We start from the raw sequence: 6,000 nt of genomic DNA on the forward strand, positions 1-6,000 counted from the left end.
TTAGAACTGGCAGATCTGAGTCTGATTGTTTTCCTTCCTGTGGACCAGAAGCTTTGCCTGGGCTGAGTTTTCTGCTTTGAAAAGTTGATGATAAAAATAGTCTTGCTAATTCTTCTCATTACATCTTGGGCATGATGCTAGCTCCTCCAGCAGCCCCTGAAGGAAGCAGTCTGCCAGGCTGCACTAGGATAGCCCAATTGCCACAAAGTGCTCTACCTTGTCTTTGGCACAGGTCTGCAGGAGGAACCTCAGCAAAGGGTGGAACATCTTTGCTGTAGCGTGGCAGGACACCTAAAATGAGGGATTAAGAGTAGTGGCTGGAGCCACCTGATGCTTCAGGGTTTCCAGGAAAGCTGTAAAGTTGCAGTGTTGATTTACTTTGAAAAACATGACTGCTTTAAATTTACAAGCTATTTTATGGACTGGTTAATTTTTCATGGGGGAAGGATAAAAAAGACGCTGGAGAGGAGCTCAGAATATGGGCTATTTACACTTGATTTATAAATTATGAACTTGCAAGCTGATACTTTATGGTGCTTGGTATGATTTCATAATGAAATCAAATGTATCATTCTGCTTCTGTGTGGGCTCTGGCACAACATTAAAATTTCTGGCCCCAGGCAGTTACTGACAGCAGTGGCTAGAGCACGGGTTGGCCCATAGCTGATAGAGGGTTTTCATTTGCAGTGCCCTCAGCTCATTTTCCTTATGTTCCTGCTTTCCCATGTTGAATATCTGACTCCCATGTTACCCTACTGTGACTCCACCAAATTCTGCTGTGAGATTTCTGCAATACAGGATAGAACTAGGGAAATCTGAAAAAGCACTAGTGGCACATTCATTCATATTATACAAGGTACTCAGGAAAGGGGTAAGAGATATTGCCCTTTTTGAGCCTCTGCTGTATTCAAATAACACCCAGTCTCCAGGAAAAACTCCTGCTTGGGCCTCTGAGGAGTTCTGTAACTGGGCAAGAAGCAGAGGTGGCACTGTGAGGACAGAAGTGCAGAGGATCTGGGGAAATCGCAGTCTTACATGTGCTTATTGGGACTGGATTTGCACTGAATTAGATGCAAATGTGTGCAAAGAGCAGCCACAAGCTCACCTGGGATAAATTTGGTATTCTCCCTTTACTGACACTGCTGCTATGTATTAGATTCAGACTGCTTTAAAATACTGTTTCTAACATTAGATTAGCTCTGGCATTGTCCAGCATTTCAGATTTATTCCTGACACTGGCCTTATTTATTTTACCACTTGGCCAGTGGCCATTTCTCACTAGGTCTTGCCTTTAGGTTTCAGCATGAATAAAATCTCGCTGCCTTGTTAGTGCTGTCAGTGCTCAACTTCCTAGGAAGCTGCTCGGAGCAGGAGCTGCCTATTAGCCAGCCCTGTAAGCAACGGCCTGCACTGCTGGCCCTGCTCACTGTCAGCCCTGCAGCTCTGCTGGGACCCATGGCCAGCAGTAGAGTCCTTTGCATCCATAGGTCTGAAAGTTCCTGCTACTCCCAGTGCAATGCTCTGTAAAGATCTCGAAGCTTGGAGTAACCTACAGCCCTTGCCTTCCAGTTGTCTCACATGTTGTTGTGATGGTCCCTTATCAGGGAGCTGGGGTGGCCAGGCCAGCCCAGCCACAGGGCAGGTGGCTGTCTTGTTGTGTGGCTTCCAAGTCACCTTCACCTTCAGCTACTTCCTGCTCCTGTTGGAGGATCTTTAGAGGATTCTGGTATTGACAAACCATTTCAGGCTGAATACTCCTCAGAAGAGGAGAACATCCTGAAAAACAGGATGTGAAAGAGGAGCTGTCATTTGGAATCTCTGAACTTCCCTCCTCTCTGTGAGTTTCTGTGGGCTTCGGTTTATGTTGTGTTTTTTTTCCCTACACAGATTATCTCTTGTCTTGGGTCAGATTTGATTTTACTTGGTGTCAGTATGAGAACTGATGTTAGGAAGAAGTTGCCTAATGTGCTATTGCAAAAACCTCAGTCTCTGTAGGTGCATCTGGATGTCTCAATTTGCATCTTTTGGTAATTCATTTGAGCATCAGTTAGAAATAACTTGTTATTGGATCTCACTAGATTTAAGATGTGTTGCCCATCAGTGTGGTCTACCTGTGTGACAGGAAGCAAAAGCATTGGATTTTTGACCTTTCCTGTCTTAAGACCCTCAACACAGCCTCTTCAAAATGGAGTGCTGCTTCTCACACAAGCTGCTGTGGACCCTGGCTGTTGTGTTATATACAACTCAGTGAGTGAGGAGAGGTAGGGGTCACCTCTGGCCCTTCAGCAGGGAGAAACACAAACTTCCTTGCTCTGAGGACATAGGTCTTGGATGGGGCAGAGGGGTGCCCATTCCCAGAGGATCCAGCCAGCAGGAAGGGGTCATGCTTTTCACCTTTCCCTTTGGCATGGTATGAAGTTGGACTCTCTTGGGCTGGAGGCTGCAGAGTTGGGATGCAATTGCTTCGTATTCACCTCCACAAATATGAGGCTAGAGGGTTGTAGGTGAAAGGCATCGTTTGAAGACATGCTGGGCCGCAGGGCAAACAGCAGACAACTGCTGATCTTGTGGAGGCAGAAGGGAGCAGAGCCTGGAAAGGCATATTCAGAGGAGTCGATATGGCAGGGTCAGGAGATGACCCTTCCCAACACTACTTGCCTGTTCCCATTCAAATGCAGCTAGGTGCAGGGCAATAAGGCTGCTGCTCCAGATGGTGAGGAGTACTGCTCCAGATGGCAGGGGCAGCATGTGCATTATCTGCCCCTGCAACACAGGCAGGAGCAGGGGGAGAGAGGAGCTGCTGGCTGAGGAGCAGAGAAAGTGAGCTGGTGAGTAGGGACTAGGAGATAGGCAGAAAGAATAGGAAAGGCCACCTTATTTAGCACTAGACTGGATTCTGTTGGATGTAGGGAGCTCTTCTCCTCTTGTTGTCACAATGTAGGTTTCTTGGATTTTCTTGGCTGTAGCAATACATGTGGATGTGCTTCCAGATCTGTTAGCTTCCACAACTTGGTAGGCATGGGCCAGTGGATAAAAACATGTTCTGTCCTCACTTTGTTCTTGGGATCAGTTTGTCTGTACAGTCATCAAGATTAAGGTTTCTGATTTATGTCAATGATCCCCTTTTCACAGGGGAATTGGGGGACGATCACTTAAGGAGTACTTTTAGTAAGGAGAAATGAGCCACTGGGAAACCAAACACTGATAAATGCCTGCTCTGGGAAAACACACTTCTAAATGAGACTAATCCCAGATCTGTTGTCAAAGAAGCAATATAGGAACATTCCTAAAGGAATGAATCCTTCATAATCATCTCTGAGCATTTTTATGACGCTAGCTTAGTGATTGCACTGCTGGAAGCAGGGAATTCCTGTTAATTGATTAAAATGTGCTTTTTTTTCCACTGTATTATGCACCTGACTTAATTATCTGAGGGAGAAAGATAAATCATTTTGGTTCAGAGAAAGATGCTAAAAGACAATTTGGAGAGAAAATTGGGGAAGGAAAGTAGACTTTCCTCAAAAGATCTACTCAGAAATATGAAGCAGATTGCCAGAAAAAAAAAAGTGCATTGAAAGGAATAATGTCTGTCGCATCGTATTTCAACTATAGGACCGCAAGGAAATGAAATTCACCTTCGCACTCCAACGTGACAGTCTGATCCAGCCATAGAAGGGATGGGGAATGCAGGCTGTACTCACGAAAACACTAAGGAAACTCAGCAGTGTAAGTGGTCAAGAGAAATGAGACATTCTTTGAGCCAAGTTGGCTTTATTCCTGGTCTTTATAAACCCACATAAAAGCTCTCTGGAGTTTAAAGTGACTATCATGTTAGTTCTGTTGTGCTCTTAAGAACAAAGTCCTTTCAAAGGTGTTCTGTTTTGTTTTCCAAAATATGTCACATCTTTCTGGAGTGAATCCTTTCTTCCTTTATTTGCAACAACTGTGAAAATGTCCAAGGGTCACAGCCTGCAAGCACTCCTTGTGAACAAATTAATTACCCAGGCTTCTCCCAGAGAGGTTATGGAGAGGGGTAAGTAGTCAGGAAGCTGAGCCTTTGGCCCGGAGAACCCATTCCGTCTTGGAAAGGCACTAATAATGCAATTAAAAAAGCCAGTAACGGAACCAATACCACAGACAGCACAGTTAAGCAGGGGGTGGACCTGTGAGATAGAAAAACCACACAATTTCTTCATCTCTACCCTAGCAGCTTAATACACAAAAGAGGCTGATAAATCTGGCAGCCTGTCCACATATTTTCCACTTACTGAAATGAAATGTGTGTGACTGTTTCTCCAAGCTGCCTCGGGAGTATCTACCTATTCAGTTTCAACGTAAGATACTTCCCTGAGATTTTCCACTCCTCAAAAAAACTGTTTTCCATGCCAGCAGCTGCCACAGGAGTATCTGAGACTGCAGCTACCCCCAGTACTTGGAAAGCCTGAGAAACAGGCATCCACATGCATGCTGCAGTGCAGAGGTGCAAGACAAAGGGGTGAGTGACCACATGCAGGCTGCTCACAGCACTGTGTTCTCCACATGGCCCTATCCCACAGGACAAGTGCTTTCACAGGAGGCTGAACCTGGCCTAGGGGAGTGGCTTTGTTCTTCCTGGCTGGGAGTGCCTAAAAGCTGTGTAGGAAAAGCAGAGGTGCAGATTGTATTAGTTCTCAGAGAAGGAGACAGCTGTGCTAAGTTGGTGAAAAACCTGCTCCCTGTGATCTTGTTCTATAAACCATGCTGCAGGGTATTCTTTGATGATTAAGAGTAGCTCATCTCACTGAGCACTCCTGCCAGCTGGTGGCCTGCACTCTGTGTCTACTTTCCTTCCAGTTAAACAGAGAATAGAGTGGAAGGTGGTAAGGAAAAGTGTCAGAAGCTGCTGGGAAGGATAGGTTGAATGTGAAATGGGGCTTGCAGGATGTGCTGAGAACTCTTTGGTGTAAAGTCAGCAACATCAGCCAAGCTGTTGCAGATCCAGAGTTTGGAAGCTGTTGTGTTCAGTCTACATCAACTAAAAGAACCTAAGTGAAGGAAGTGCCCTCCCTGTATTACAAAAGCAGCAGCATGTATCAGCTTTTGAAGATGCAGGAACAAAGGCTTCAAGTCACAAATGCTTCTAAGGTTCTGTTATAGACCTCTGTTTTGGCTTTTGTTGCTGATGGTGTTTTATTTATTAAAGAGAGATACGCCTGCTTTCTCCTTGAAGTCTTCTTCCATGGGCAGTGGGGGATGAAAACTGGAGTAGCAGACTGTTAGCTGGTAAAACAGAGATTAAGTCAACTAACACAGATGTCAGATGTTGTGAAATTGCCTTTGAGCTCAGTATCTTATTCTTCCTCTTTCCCATTCTTTTAATGTGTTTCCAGCACACTCAGTTCCATTTCGTGCCCATCACCTAGAGACTTTGCATTGCTTTGACCATGCTTTGGTGGGCCCTGTACCTCAGATGTGAGAACGCAGCCTCAGTCAGTTCTGACCAGAATTCCCTGAAATGCAATTTGTGAAGATGACATTTCTCCATGGAGAACATTCAGTATAATGCTGTGGTTTCCAGTTTTCTCCCTTTTTGTAATTTTGTATCCACTATTAACTCAGTCTATCATTCTGGGCAGGTGTGTGATTTTGGTCTGTCTGTTCTGTTTGGTGGGAAATGCAATACTTTTGCCTTCTTACTAAATCCTGTGTCAGGAAGATAAAAGAAAGTTTGAGAAATACTTGTAAACCCTGGCAAGAAACACAAACCGTTATAGGTGCCAGAATTGGAAAACAATGTAATAACCATCTGGAAATAATAGTAATAGTTTCACAGCAACATAAAAGCATAACTTATAGTATTCATAGATTGGCTGAGTCTACTTGTGTTTTCTCTTTGTAAAAATACCAATTTTTGAAACATATGTAAAGAAGTTAGGCTGCAATTGGACAGATTGTGCTACCCCTGAAAATTTTGCCATCAAACACATCTTGAAAAGCTGATTGATAACTCTCATGAGGTGA

The 6,000-nt window shown here is 44.5% G+C and overlaps 1 long non-coding RNA gene across 3 annotated transcripts in view; it reads left to right on the forward strand.

Moving 5' to 3' along the window:
* Window positions 1–5,710, forward strand: part of LOC128078090 (uncharacterized) — a 30,191-nt gene extending 24,481 nt beyond the window's left edge. For all 3 annotated transcript variants that reach the window (XR_008205290.1, XR_008205291.1, XR_008205292.1), the window contains exon 7: window positions 3,613–5,710. This is a non-coding gene — a long non-coding RNA (uncharacterized LOC128078090). The remainder of the gene's footprint in view (window positions 1–3,612) is intronic.
* The last annotated feature ends 290 nt before the right edge of the window (window positions 5,711–6,000 follow it).

The sequence above is a fragment of the Tympanuchus pallidicinctus genome, unplaced genomic scaffold (assembly GCF_026119805.1).
Source record: "Tympanuchus pallidicinctus isolate F22 unplaced genomic scaffold, pur_lepc_1.0 scaffold16, whole genome shotgun sequence".
In the NCBI taxonomy this organism is placed as follows: Eukaryota; Metazoa; Chordata; class Aves; order Galliformes; family Phasianidae; genus Tympanuchus; species Tympanuchus pallidicinctus.